Source organism: Homalodisca vitripennis, chromosome 1, assembly GCF_021130785.1.
Source record: "Homalodisca vitripennis isolate AUS2020 chromosome 1, UT_GWSS_2.1, whole genome shotgun sequence".
NCBI lineage: Eukaryota > Metazoa > Arthropoda > Insecta > Hemiptera > Cicadellidae > Homalodisca > Homalodisca vitripennis.
The window spans coordinates 242,303,499-242,319,529 of record NC_060207.1 but is presented as its reverse complement, the minus strand read 5'-3'; the positions used below and the strand labels follow the sequence as shown (position 1 = coordinate 242,319,529).

Here is a 16,031-nt window from a genome sequence, read left to right as displayed (position 1 = left end):
GGTAATTACGATGACCATGGGGCTTTGAGTGCCATAGCCAGAACTAACTGTGAACTCGATTGTAATTGAATGTTGTCCCAACTGGATACTACTCTGGAGAATGTTGCTTTGATCTATTATATGGTAGTCCCTCTTACCTTGCTACGATAGGGTCCTTGTCTCTGTTTTGATATGAATAATTCAATTATTTTCAAAACATCTCTGTCCTTTATGTAACTAAACTTGCAGTACCCTGAAAATTATTGTGGTTGATCCTTTTCTATTATATTTCGACAGTTTGGGATTCAAATGTATTGTTAAAAGTGGTTTTAGCTTTTCTTCACATATTTTTAGAGATTGGGAGAATTCTATTGACATATATATACATACATATATATATATATATATATATATATATATATATATATATATATATATATATATATATATATATATATACTTGTACAGCATCATAAAATAATAAGAATGACATGAAGAAATTGTATTAGATGTTCTAGCATTACAAACAGACTTACCTCTAACTATAGGTTCCTGGAAAACCAATAGTAGTCATAATAACTGGAAGGATAAAGTAACTGTAAGATGGTTCTGGCATTATTCTTTTCGATTTTAGTTAAGGGACTAGTAGACTAATTATAAGAGAACGCATCTATTTTTATCTCTATATTACGTAATAAATCACTCAATTGAATATAAGAAAGTAATGTGCTTACAATAAACCTTACTTATAAATGTCAAAAATAGAAAAAAATGTTTTAAGGAGACAAAGCACTCATACTTTTTAACAGTATGCAAGAACTACATAGACCTTGCACACAAACACATAGTTAATTTCTGTTTTGCTTATAATATGTTAACATATTTCTAGGTTCGACAAATACAGTATGTAACGTTATTTAGTGTTTCTTACAACTAATCAGGATGGTTTATTTAACAATTCCTCTACAAAGAATAAGTCAAGGGCAGTGCTAGTGAAAAATATAAAACTCGTTTAAAAGGCTACAAGAAGTCAATTTTTTATTCAAGGCAATACTATTCTCAACTTTATGTATACGTTTTAGAATGTATTTACTACTCAAAAAGTCTCAAACAGAATCTCAAGGTCCCAATATTGCTAGTGATCAATTTAGCTGTGCTCAAAGTGCTAATCCGTTTCAAAAAAACTTAATAATAATGATTTATACCTCTACAACATTAAAATTAGGTTTTATCCAGTATACATGAGGTGTATGTAACATTTACTGAGCAACTATGTGGTTTTCGTATTGCTATCTCCTAACAATTCGTTTAAGACAACCATCACCGTTTATACGTGCCAAGATTTCTTAGTTCTTAAGAATATAGATAGAAAATTTGTAAATATTACGTATTACTTCATTTGCTTGCAGGTTGCTAAAAGTTTAATTTATGATTTTTTATGTAAACTGAAACTCTACTGTGGAATCTATAACTCGTACTGTGGAATCTATAACTCTACTGTGGAATCTATAACTCGTACTGTGGAAGTGTATCATTTCTGCACAAATACCGCTCCATAAACGGGATAACTTACCTATTAACTGTATATGACCAACATTTAAATATCATTACTCGATCTCAACCAACTCCAATATTTCAATTTTATTCATGAAGGGTATATAAGAAGCCAAGTATTGTTCTCAAGAAAACTCCAATCGTATGCCCTTTATTGTATTTCTTTGATAGTATAAAATTTCACAGGGTTCCAACAAGGCACTACATGTACTATAACACCAAAATAAAAATAATTAAGATGTTTTGTTTACCTGGCGAAGTTAGGGGTAAGAAGCCCTCTCTAAGACATAACCTGAGGACTAACGGCTTAAAGGTGACCTCCGAACCACCACCAATGGCTGGCCAGGCGGGCTGCTTGCAAGGACAGGATCGCTCAGCGGTTACTTATCCGAAAAGCAGAACGCACGACGTTCCTTGATAGGGTTATCTTGCGATAACCATTGTATGGGGGGGTGGGGGGGGGGGGGGGTGGGGGGGGGGGGGGGTGGGGGGGGGGGGGGGTGGGGGGGGGGGGGGGTGGGGGGGGGGGGGGGTGGGGGGGGGGGAGGCCGGGCAGGCGGGCTGCTTGCAAGGACAGGATCGCTCAGCGTTTATGTATCCAAGCAGCAGCCACGCTCGACTTTGCTTGATCCGGTTGTGTCTGGCGATAATCGTTGTATCCGCTACACTACGCCATTGGCAAATGAAGAGATTGTAATGAAAATTATTAAAGAAAGAGAGTTAGTGAGGGAAACGAAATATGCTGATGTCACACAATAACCTTTAGTATAATCGTGTTTGAAATAATACAGGCTAATTCAGACCCAGTAAACGTAAACAATAACGGGCTGTGCGGATGTCAGCACAGAATTATCGGCTTAACACAGCACCTGAGGTGTGGCACTGTAGCCCCTTAGTACAGCTGGGCTTATTTTTATATCTTTATGCCTTTTAAAATTTATCATCAGTTTGCTATATCTTACAAAACACAAAAACATGTTATCAGAATATAAATGTTCCAACCATTTGTAAATTATCAGTGTGTTAACGTTAGGGTATAATTGTAGGAATATTGAAACATTTTTTCATTAAGAAACTATAACAAACACTGAAATTCATCACCTGCAGTATCCATGTTATGTTGTAGAGAATTAAATACGTCCCAGCCTCGCTTAGACCAGGTCTGAAATACATATTTAAAGAATTATTCAAAATTTTACAGTGTCCAATATGTCAATATAACATTCGTGTTTTTCAAAACTACTGTCTTATTATTATGTAAAATATTCTAATTTTAATATAAATTAAATTATATATTTTTCTAATAGTTGAGGGATTAAATTATCGTTGAGTAATACAAAACTCGTCTCTATATGATAATGGAAAAGCCCTCGCTCATTCATCAATGCTTATCTCCAACTACCCAAAATTTTCCCATATAAATTTGAAACTCGGTACACGTACGCCTACATGACACTAAATAATTTCATGAATCTAAAATATCCACAAGGGTTGAAATGGTATAGAAATCCTTAGAAGAATAATAATGTTTGGTGTTGAAATTTTCCAAGACCTATAGAAATGAAATTTAACTTACACGTGCCTTATGACATATTGAGGAAATCAAAAGAAATTTCTTAAAACTGTAACATCCGCATCGTTTGAAATGGGGTTACAACTCCCTAGATAGGCTATAATTTGTTTTTAAATATCTAACAATGATAAATTTTGATTTTCTTATTTGTACGTAACGGAAAAAAGATACATAAAATATAATACAAATATCCACGACAGTACGGAAAACTGGAATGGTCATATTAACACATTGTTATGATAAGGAATATACATCCCACACAACATGAGGCAATGTATGGAAGGATTTCTTCGTGATATTGTCTCGTACTCTACTGTATGGATCATTCATACGTGTTCAAAATTCAAGACCTTTATCATGTGGCTTCTCCTTCTTTCAAAGGGAACATGACTTTGAGATTGGTGCCCTAAATTCTTTTTAATGGATCTCGATAGGAGGCGCGGTCCCTATTCCCAACCTACCCATCCTGAATATTCTATCACTCAGGAAGCAGCGCTAAAGTCCTTATAGGACTAGTTGCAATTTATGTGATTATCGTCCTAAGAGAACAAAAAAACAACTTGAAGCACAATAACTCAAGTATAAAATATCCTGTGAGCAGTATTACTTGAGATAAGAGGTCAGCGCCAGTTACCGAGACCAACAGTTATTGTGGTTTAGACACTACGTTTTAATTTTCCGTCAAATAAGGGACAAACTCAAGCATAAATGTGATCAATATATTAATCCACATTCATTAATCAATGTACTGTTTGCAAGAGCAATATATATCAACTAGCAGTTGCGAGCCCACGAATAAATCACAACACCGGTATTATAGCACGTATCGTTACGGTGTCAAATTTACCCATTCAATCATCGTCAGTCACAGTGATTATCTTGTCATCAAGGAAACCGTTACACTCACTCAGACCCTTCGTAACAGGTCCTTTTGAATCGAAACCAATAAATTGTGTTCAACGTGGGCGCTAGTGTTATTTTCTTGTAGTCACCTCTTCTTAAACTAATAAATCTTTATTAAACCACCAGTTATAAGTAAGTACGGGGAAATGAACGGTAATAGTACTAACGGATCCATTATTTCTTGACAACAGTCCAAAAAAAACCACAATTCTATAACGAAAAGACTTATTAACGGTTATTGAAATTTTTAAAGAAATTAACGAGGATTTCCTCCTTTACCGGAAATAGACAAGAACTAGGAGTAGGATTTCCCTCTAGATCGTAACAAACTTCACAGTACTAAGTATGTATGTAAATTTTTTCATCGGTATAAAGGGTAAACGCAACAATGGCACTGGAAATATCGTATACTGACCAAAGCAGCGACCAAAATTAACTGTAGCACCGTAAGTGTGTTTAAACGGCCGGAAGTCGGAAACTTTTACTCGAACTAGAATACTCATTCCTAGTATTTATAGTTTTTCTTCCAGACAATAACGCAAAGTATGTTATAGCACCGGAAATATCTTAGACCGGAAGTACTAGGAGAAGGGCTAGGAATAAACGCTTTTCTACCGAAGTATATTTCTAAGAGTACGTTTTATTGGACAGAGCAGCAAGGCAGACTCAGGTATATGGCGGCGAAAATATAATTAATCCTTACCAGAAATGCTCCAACACGGAGAAAACATGAAACATGAAACGGATTAAACTTTGATCGCCTTAGCCACCGACCCAAACATTAATTATGAAGATTGTTATAAATGCGCGTTTCCTACTTACTCTGAAGTTTTTGAAGCCCTGTAATGTAAATTAAGTGTATTGAAACCATCTTGATTTTGTGAAGGTTGACTCAAAAGTCCACAAAATGTGTAAACTGATGGCCATTTCACTATTTAACATCCAGTAGGGGACCGCAATTCGGGGAGAAAAGTCGTTAATTTGAAGTCTTTGGACAGAAAAGAAATGACAAGGATGAAAGTCCTTGTCTTTCAGTACGTTGATGATTTTCCACTGGGAACCACCAAGATCCTTTGTGGATCCACTGGGAACCACCAAGATACCTGCTGCTAACTCCTGGATTGTCATTAGCTCAGAATATTTTATATAGGTAAACATCGTGCAATTATTTACTTGTCTCAGTTCCTGATTGATGTAGGTGCAATGTGATATGTTAATTAATCACATTATTTTAAAACTATCTTTTGTTATAAAAAACCAGTGTTTCAGTTATCCAACTGGTAAACTATTGGTTTCGTCGAAGGACGTACGTACTTAACGTCGATTATACTAATTAAAAGATTATTTATTGGCTAATTTTTAAAATTTCTTGCTGAAAAAAACATTGACTTATATTAATAGCAATGACCAATTGATAATTCAAAGAGAAATATACTTTAGCGGGGAGAAAAACTCTAATTGAATATTATTCAGCTTGGTTATATTTAATCAAAGTAATTAAATCCATTAATCAATGACAGGTTTTCAGACACCACACACGGCAGCTGTCAAATCACACAAATAAATCACAACAACGGTAACACACGTATGGTTACTGTGTCACAGCATTCCTTCAATCGTCGTCAATCACAGTGATAATATGTCAGCCGCCATGAGCCCACAAATAAATCACCGGCACAGCAAACCTGGTTACGGTGTCTTAATGACCAATTCTATCATTGTCATTGACAGTGATCGTATGTCGGTCGTCATTAAACTAGAAATATTTCGTAGCACCGGTATGGTACATATGGTTACGGTGTCGTAATGATCAATGAAATCATTATCAGGGAAAGTGACCGATCATGCGATCGATTATATTCGCTATGAATGGTCAAAAAAAGTATTATTTATTAGAGGTCTCAGGCCATTAAGTCCGTTACTAACCTTTTTACCGCCCCCCATGAGGGTTCAATTCTGGCTGGTTTATACCTTCCAGTTGAACACACACTGGGTACAGTAAAAACCGATGTGTTACTTTAATCTGAGCAACCTTATGGATATCCAGGAGCGGCACATCACTGAACGCAAATGTTGAGATTTTGGGGCGCAAGGGTAATTTGATATGTCTTAATAATAGTCTACTGCGGGAGATGACTGTTGCAGTTGGTGGGTTTGTATCCAAAGGTTCTTGCCAGCCTAGACATACGGGTGTACCACCTTCTGCCTGCTTTGGCTAGAGAGGCTGGTTAAAAGCTGGCTTCTCCTTCTTCCGAGGGAACTTGACTTGAGATTAGGGGTAAATGAAACAAATGTTACAGGGTAGACTGTTTAATATCTGCTGCCACACCATATTTGACAAAGTCTGTTATTATAAAATAAATTTGTTCTTCATGTAAAAGGAAACAAATTACAACTAGTTGTGTGGTACAGTAGAACGTAATGGACTGTATATATATAATTATTTAATGGATTCTTACAGTTGTGATCTTTTATAATACAATATAAATTGTTTTCGGGTCTAGTAATTAAATGAAATTCACCCATACCTATCATGTATATTTGCAAAAAATTTTCAATATTTAAGATCTATTTCATCTGCTGTACCGTTAATAGTGTTAATGATTTCCGATTAAAAACGGTATTTTATCACAACAGGGAATGCGTTTCAGAACGCAAAAAATTAGGAAGCTCTTGGGTATGATTGAGAAACTATATTGTTGCTGAAAATGCCTCAATAATTGTAGACTTTTCTAGTTCCATAATTATTTGTATATGAGAATAATGAAATATAGTGGGGTAGTACCACGTATATCGAAGTAACCTTCTAGATCCTGCAGGAAGTTTCAAATTCACTAGCAAACAAGAAAATTAAACATTACATTTTACGGTTTGCAACTATACTAGGGCATGTTAAGATTATGCCCTATATACTACACAGAGTACAGAGGGGCAGATCTGTAACGTACAATATAACACATACCATGGTATCAATAACGCATATTGCACTGCATACCTCGGTTAAACACAATCAGCATCTCAGGCATCCGGGCGATTGAATAAGGTTTTCTAAGCGTTTGATCTATATGTATCAATCATGTACGATATAATATCACACATAGTACAAGCAGAATCAGTGATGGAATGTTTGAGCAAACAAAGTATTTTAAGAGCTATAAAGAAGCCGAAGTTAATAAATAATTAACCAGAGTTTAAATGAAGTAGGTATCTAATAATCTATTAACTGTTTTAAAATTAATTTCGGTTACTTCAGGCTACATAATAAACGTAATTATTTTCATTAAAAATTATATGTTACAACTGCAAAGCTTAAACCTTTTATCTTCGTTAATTGGAGGTAATTGGTTTCTTTGCCCAAGAATTCTAATTAGGATCTGAAATGCAATAAGACGTAAGAGGTAAAGTTTCTTTTCATAAACACATAGTCACTTTATTATTTGTGAACGTTAAATAAGCAAACAAATAAAGTAATGAAGGTGGAAAATAATGGTCTAATAGCGTAGTTCGTGTCCTTGCCAATGGCGCAGTGTAGCGGGTGCAAATGTTATCGCAAGATAACCGGATCAAGCAACGTTCGAGCGTGGCTGCTGCTTGGATGGGTAACAACTGAGCGATCCTGTCCTTGCAAGCAGCCTGCCTGCCCGGACATTGTTGGTGGTTCGGAAGTCACCCTAAAGCCGTTGGTCCCCAGGTTGAGTGTTAGAGAGGGCTTCTTAGTCCTAACTTCAGTTGGTAAATTAAGACAAGTTTACTTTACGTAATTTTCTACTATATTAAGAAAGGTATTTGCGGTTAAAATGCCTGTATTTATACGAGTGTTGTAATTTTTAGAAACATTCTAAAAATGTGTCATTAGTAGTAAATATATAGACACAACATTCAATTTTATAGATATTTAATGGTATATAACAAAAAAGTAAGTATATTATGAACATTATTTTTAAATTGTAGTTTACATTAAGAAATCGCAAACTAAGATTTAATATCTCTGTGGTAAATACCAGCTGTTTTAAAACAATAGAATATTACATATTCAAAACAAAATATTTCCTTAAGGGTTTAAATGTATAATATAATTATATAACGCCTATATGATCACATCAGTAACAACATTTTTATCGTATTATTATAACCATAACCTATAACACCTATACATGTTTTGTTAAAACAACTTAAGACATAAGAATGCAACACACTAAAACTGTTTCTTTGACATGCTTGTCATTGCATTCATATATTTCATCGTTACAACATTGTTTATGTTTAACCAGCACTTGTGACACAAGAAGAATAGTAGACCGTAAAGCTTCCCATTTCCTCATTGAAATTCACGATCATATTAATAGTATTGCTCACCAATATCAACACTAGTGACAGCAGGAAGCTATACGGTACATTTTTAACAATCAATATAAGTAAAAGTGGTAAAACTTTATAAGGTACTTTTATGAATATATACTGTTATTATAAAAGTGTTTTATATGAGTATATGGATTACAGTTAACAGTTTTATATTCAGAGCATTATTGTATGGTGAACTGAAACTAAAAATGATTCACTCATATAATAAACTAAGGAAAATCGCAATATTAAATGAAGGCACTAATATCACGAGATGTTATTAGTATAAGGAAATTGGCGTTATTGACTTACACTTACGACACAAGGATGCTCAACTATATAACTGTATCTTGTCGTTTCCTTCACGCGTCACACTCTCTTATTAGCGCTAATGATCAGTAATATGGAAGAGGTAAATTTCAAATATAAATGACTTAAATAATGTTATATTTAATTTGGAACTGTTTTTTAATAATATCTCACAACACTTACCCAAATGAAAACAATTACTCTGTACTGTAAATGTTTATATTAACTTATATCTTATACAGCATACAAAAAAGTTTTTCTTAAAGAAACTTTTTATCCATGGAGTGAAAGTGTAATGTAGAGTTTGTAACGATGGCATTGCTTTAGGATTAGTTTTTGGGCTTATAACTACAATTGAGATACTTCTTAAAGGACTTTAATTATAACCATGCCTTGTTATAACTATAATAAGCAAGCTATCTTTGATGTAGATAGAACAAGCAAAATATTTATTGCTTTAGTGTGTTAGTGAAATAGTTTTCTAAATAAAAATGTGTTAAATAATTAAAAGGTGGAGAACATTTATCCTCATTTCATTCTGGACATGTCCTGCCGACAGATAGACAGACATAACAGAAATATTTACCTACCCGACACAAAAAAGAGAAATTGTGTCACCCTGCAGATTGATAGGCTTCAATGACATCACCAAATTTCCATGGTTGGACATTCACCATCGTAAAACTAATTTTTGCCTATGCAAATATAAATCTTCATGCTTAACTTAATATCTGAAAATAAAATGCATCCTAATATTTTCATTCCACATGGCACATTCATATTTTTTTCATTTGGTTAGGTTTAATACGGTGTGTGTGTTTAGATAATAAAAGATCTGGTGAGCTAGCGAGGGTACTAAAACGCAAGAGTGTGCTTAAATAGAATGTTATAACCGTCTGTTAACATTGACTTTCTACTCTATTATCTTTTCTTATGACTCAATGAATAAAAACGTCACTTGTTGGGATCCGATATGATTTGACAAAGTTTATTTACTAATTTATTTATTTGTAATTTTCTCGTTGCCATCATAGTTAAAATACGCGCTAACGATCAGCCAATAGTGTAATATACGTGAATATCGATCTCAGCATTACCTATACTGAAATGTACCTTCATGCAAAATTTAAAGTCTATATGTCAGTTCGTTATTTATATATCGTGGCAGCAGACAGGCAGGCAAACATTAAATCTGTCCAGCCCTTTAAGTAAAAAGCTCCGCTAACTCTCAGCCAATTATCGAATTTTTAAGTATTAAAACATCCTAAATTAATTTATTGGGAAATCACATCGTATTCTGATAGCGCTCTGAATTCAATATCGAAGGACAAACTCTGTTTTAGAGTAAATGTCTCAGGTGTACAAACATTGATAGCCATTTGTTTTGTTGGAAAGTGACCTAGCTAGACGGTTGCGAAGCGGGCGGGCTCAACCTAAGGGGAAAAAACATCGTGCTCTCCTGTTTAATATTGAACTTACACAGAGTGTTCGCCTTAATAGATCAAGTCTATTTTATAGTAGATACATTCTTTATATGGTTTTCTAACAAGTGTAATTTACCTTTAATTAAGAAATATAATAAGTTTTTTACTTATACAATTTGTAATATAGTTTATTATTATATACCTTTTCATGTCAAGATTTATACGTTTTACTCCTAAAGTTTTATATATATATATATATATATATATATATATATATATATATATATATATTTATTGTTTACGAGGTGCATATTTATTTAAAATGTCAATCGTAAAATCTAGATATACATCAGAATCCAGATGTGGAATATAAGTTCATATTAATAGGAAAGTTACTGCTAATTGTATCAAATTTACAATAAATTTCGTTGAAATATTTCTTCTTAACAAATGGATTTTTTTTATTAATAACACAGAATTATTTACTACCGTGCTCAGGTGTACTTTTAATTGCGTAATTGTCCTCTATCTTATTCCAGGAACAATAATACAAAATATTAGTATGAACATATGTTGTATGTGATTAAATGCTTACATACAATTGAATTATAGTAATATTTTACAATCACTGTTTAAAATTTATTTTTACATTAAAATAAAAATTTTCAAGAATTTAACTGTGTTTTATTCACAATTATTATTAATAAAGTAGAATTAATCCCCATTGTTGTTTGCCGTGTTACGAGAATGTGGAAGAATATTTCAGATAAAGAGGTAAACCTACGATTCACAGTAACGTGACCGAACCATCGAGAACCATAACAATAAAAAAAAATTGATAAAGGCGAACAGCACCATGAAAAAGCGAGCGCTCAGTGGGTTCGGTCAGTTTTTTGGTCCAGACGTCCCCTCCCTTCCATACATGAACGGGGGGTAACCCTTCTCTACTTCTCTAGGAGCTTCTGGAAATTGAATGTTCTGGAAGCGCCAATAAGTTTTAAGTTTTAAGCGAGGCAGTGGAGCGAACTCAGAGTGACAGAACTAGTAGTAACACCCGTGATCGTGACAGGTGCATTCGTGATCGAATGTGTCAATGTTAAATATACCGTTGTGTTACTACATAGACTAATTTAGTTAATAGGGGATTATGGCAGAATAAATCAGTGTCATTTGGTCAGTTTTTACACAAGTAGTCTATTTAAAGCCAGTCCAGTTTTAATTAGACAATATATTTATATTTATTTGTGAAATTAATAAATATTTAGTGGTTTTAATAATTGCCGAATTTTTCATTCCAACAAAACCCGTAACACTTAGTTATTTTATCTTCTTCTATGTTTATTTTTTTTAATGTGTAAGACCTAAACCAAAAATAAATTGGTGTTAGACATTTTAATCTGTTCGCAATCATGTCATAATAAATCTTTTTCAATCAATACAGCAATAAAATGCTATCTTCATCACATTTTCTATGAAAAAGACCTATTATTTGGCTAGCCCCTCGTTGTGCACTTTATCTTCTTTCCACTGTCCAGATAGTGAAACTTCTTTGTCGAAAAGGTGTAACGCAAAATATTTTTCATCTTTTAAATGAGACATCAATATTATCTAACCTCAATATAATATTTTTATGATAAAATTTAATGTGTGTTATTGAAAACTTGGCTATTTGATGACAATATGAATATTTTATTTAAAATTTTAAACAAAAACTGACCAGATAATAAGAAAATCTTAATTTATCAAATTCGGTATATAAAAAAGTGGCATTCGTGCAATAAAGCGTTATCTTCACATTATATAAGTACATTTAAATTAAATTTAAAATATTTGTTTTGCATTTCCTTCTTGCAATACATTTACAAACTATTTCTATCATTTTAATTTCTTGAATAATATTTATCTTTACAAATTTCGTGTACATCAATAATTGAAATAATGTAATTATTCAAAATCAACTTAATTGCGTTACATTTTTATTTAGCTGAATAATAAATGTAAGGAATTTAACAAATTGCCTTTGGAAAACACAGTCAGGTATGCAGGAGAGTTGACTGCCTTGACAGCTTAAGAAGGAACTATGAGAAAAAGGAAAAGTTAAATCGGATTTGAACAAATGAGCAACTTTATGTATAACCCCAAACTCGGGTAAGCTGTTGCAGAATAAAGTCTCTGTATCGTTTGCATACTGAATAAAATCACGTGTGTATATGTTTGTATAGATAAATCAATAAATAAGTATAGTCGTGGTACATTTACTACATTATTGTATAGATCTGCTTATTGTATATTAGACAGTGTTTACACGTTCGTTTTGAATGCGTATGAAAGTGGACTAGGAATGGCAATCTACTTATATATACATAAATAGACTAATATCTAAATATAGAAAAAAGTAAAGTATTAGAAAACATTTTACTATATGCATGTGAAAAATGGTTGAAAATGCTACTTTTCTAAATAATAGTATACGATTTAAGACAATTATCATAGTGGTGAAAAAGTGTTGATATTTTCTGCGTCATAGAAGTCTGCCGCTTTTGATAACAGCCAATCAATGACGCGTACCTGGAGCATTTCATAATTCACGCGTCAATTTTGTCCAAAAATTCACACGTCAATTTTGTCTAACAAGTCACACGTCAATTTTGTCTTACAATTCACACGTCAATTTTGTCTAGCAATTCACACGTAAATTTTGTCTTAAAATTCACACGCCAATTTTGTCTTACGATTCACATGATTCAACCAGGTTTCGTCTCCTGTCATGCTTATATCGAATAGTGCATCATTACGAGTACGGTAGGCCTCGAAAAACGTCAAAATTGCCCCCATTCGTTGTTGTTTATGGTGATCTGTAACCAGTTTTGGCATCCATCTTGCACAAGATCTGTTAAGCCTAACTTTTGTGGAATAATTTCAAACATGTGGGAAATATAGAGATCTCAGTTATTAGAAACTGCGGATTTTACCGCTGACTAAATTTTATCATAACAAGTCTTGATGTTAGAAAGTATCTTTTAGTCAACATTAACAACCAGATCGTTAGTCACAATGCTCGGAATTCCACTCTTCTCTTGATAACGAACGTTTTTTCTGAAGTTTTTAAACTGAAAGCACCACTTCCTGGCAGAACTTTACTTTTCCGCAAGACTTTATAATCATTTAAACATTTTTCAAAGATCTTGCCAATATTGCTGTTAAAAGACTAATTGAATTAAAATTAGATGGAACTGATAAATTTCCTTTGTGTTTTTGAAATTTTTTCTATTTGGTTTAATTTGGTTTTCACACCAGATGAAATTTAAGTTCAGTCTTTTTAAATGTATTAATAATATTTAATTTTTGGTTTATACCATTTTGCGATTTAAAAAACTGTTACATGTAATTAACTTATTTTCAGTTTTATCTCTCTTCAATTATGAAACGATTAAAAAGATTAAAAGGTTAATTTAGATTGTTGCATATTTACACTATATTTAAATTATGTATAAGGTAATCTGTAATGTTCATTATCCTTCGGATCATTGTTAGAGGTTTGTTGTCTTATTTCTGAAGAACTTCTAGTTTCAGTGTAGATGTAGTTTGAAGATTTGAATGTAGATTTAAGTTGTGGTAGTTTCAAAGATTTATGAAAGAAAGTTAAACTATTACCAGTGTTGTAGTCTTTTGTATACATAAAATTTTTAAGTTGATTGTAAAGTTCTGTACAGTAACGAAGAATAAAATGTTTGTTGTAGTACACTGGAACTTGAAGAGCTCACTCATTTCATAAAGGTTCTTGATATCTTAAGGTTTTCTTGATACATTTTAAAGTTTGCTCGCAATATATTCAAGTAAAAATCTGTTCTATATTCTCGATGAAAGATAAAAATTGTAATATACAACAATTACTTTACAAAAAATTTAACTTTAAAACATTTACTTAAAATTATGTAACAACTCGTGTAACCCTAACAATTCTTAGTGTTATGGAAAGGAAACGGTTTCACACAGTTGATTGCCAATAATTTGGATGGACTTGTGTATGTTTGTGAGAGCCTTACTATATTAATTAATTCTGAAGGATGCGGTTTAGTTTACCAACTTCTTCAAAACTTATGGAATGTTCCATAGCTGTCTTGCATTAAACTTTAAGATAATTCTATATCATTGAGCATAGGAATATTCCACGGGAGCTGCCCGTGGCAGAAAGGTGGTAGTGTCGAGTTTTACAAGTGGGGGAGTAACCACAGTGTATCGGTCTGTGTCGTCAAGAAGATACTCTTGTATGAATTTTGCATGATGCCATTGTGTATACTCTTATCTCATTTGCAAAGACCATGATTAAATGAGGAGAAGAAACTGGTACTAAATGAAATATTAAAAACTTAAATATTCAAACCAATTAAATTACAACTTATTTGCCAAATATTCATTAATATTTATGATTCAATATAATTAAATAATTAATACATAAAATTTTAGTACAAGGTATTCATATTTAGAATTATTCGTAGTATTTAAAATTGGGCTCTTTAATATAGCGGCAATAATCTTATTTCTTGACCAAAACAGTATATTTACACAGTTGTATGTTATTATATTTATTTCCCCCCTGGGGTTCATATTTTTTATAAGTACGTGGACAGCGACCTAGGTGTTATCCGAGCTGAGTATGGCATTACTTCTACTTACTTGTGACAGGTTTTTCCACTGGATCTTATTTTGTTTCTCTTTAAAATGAGATCTCACACCTTTTTACTTTGCTGACCACCCTTGGCTTCCCTCTTGTATTTTCTGCACTGGAGTTTCTAGTGGTCTTTTCACACATTAAAAATATCTCTCTTCTGTCTTTAAGCCTCTCTTTAAATATTTAATATTTCCTCTTAACACATTTTCCATCTTCTTCTTTTTATGAGAGGTTGTCTGAAGTTTGATCGATACAGTCGAGGATAGTCTTGAGAGTGCCGAACGTCCATGGGAGAATCTCGGTCCTCTCCTGGCAGTAGGCTGTGTGAACTCTTTCTACCGATGTGTTACTGAGGTAGAGGTTGTAATCAGCCACTTCAGTCCTTGATCGGGTAAAGCGACGTGGACACAGATATTGAACATGTATATTTATATGTATGTAATTTCAATAAACATCGAATCACAAAAAGTACTTGCTCCGCCGGGAGTCGAACCCGGATCTCTCACTTGCCGGGTGAATGTGCTACCATTATACCACAGACCGCTTACTTTTTCCGATTAAATTATTTTGTATTTGGCCGTATCTGTCACATATGCGTTTAAATAAGCAAACTAACCTATGATCGGAAGACCAAATACCTGTCTAACGACTTTTATTTACTTTAAATTGTATAAATGGCAATAGCCTTATTTACTTTCAATAAACATTGAATCACAAAAAGTACTTGCTCCGCCGGGAATCGAACCCGGATCTCTCACTTGCAGGGTGAATGTGCTACCATTACACCACAGAGCGCTTACTTTTTCCGGTTCACTCCCGGCGGAGCAAGTACTTTTTGTGATTCAATTTTTATTGAAATTAAATAAGGCTATTACCATTTATACAAATTAAAGTATATATGTATGTAAGGTTTATATACAAGATATCTGTACTTTCCGTATTAAGCCCTTTTCACACACAGGCGAAGACCCTTTGTGGAAAATATTTCTCGTTTTATTGTTCTGTAATATTTTCTATTATATAACTTTTGTAAGTTAAGTTACTTTTTAATTTTCAATTTAGAAAAAGTCCAAAGATTTTAGCAACAATATCTCTACCAGAAGTAATAGAAGATTTCCTCTTGACTCTAAAAATGTTCAAATATTCTGTGAATAATACGTGGAGGAAAATATATAGTTAATCGCCCAAAAAACTCTTGCATTCCTTAGGAGCACATATAAACTCGTGTCAACGGGAAGATGCCTGATCAATTCTACTTTGGAGTAAAATGCACGGG

General features: G+C 33.1%; 1 non-coding gene across 1 annotated transcript; it reads right to left on the bottom strand.

Moving 5' to 3' along the window:
• Positions 1-15,479: 15,479 nt before the first annotated feature.
• Positions 15,480-15,550, bottom strand: Trnaa-ugc. Its single transcript has one exon. It is a non-coding gene; the product is annotated as a tRNA-Ala (tRNA).
• Positions 15,551-16,031: the final 481 nt, after the last annotated feature.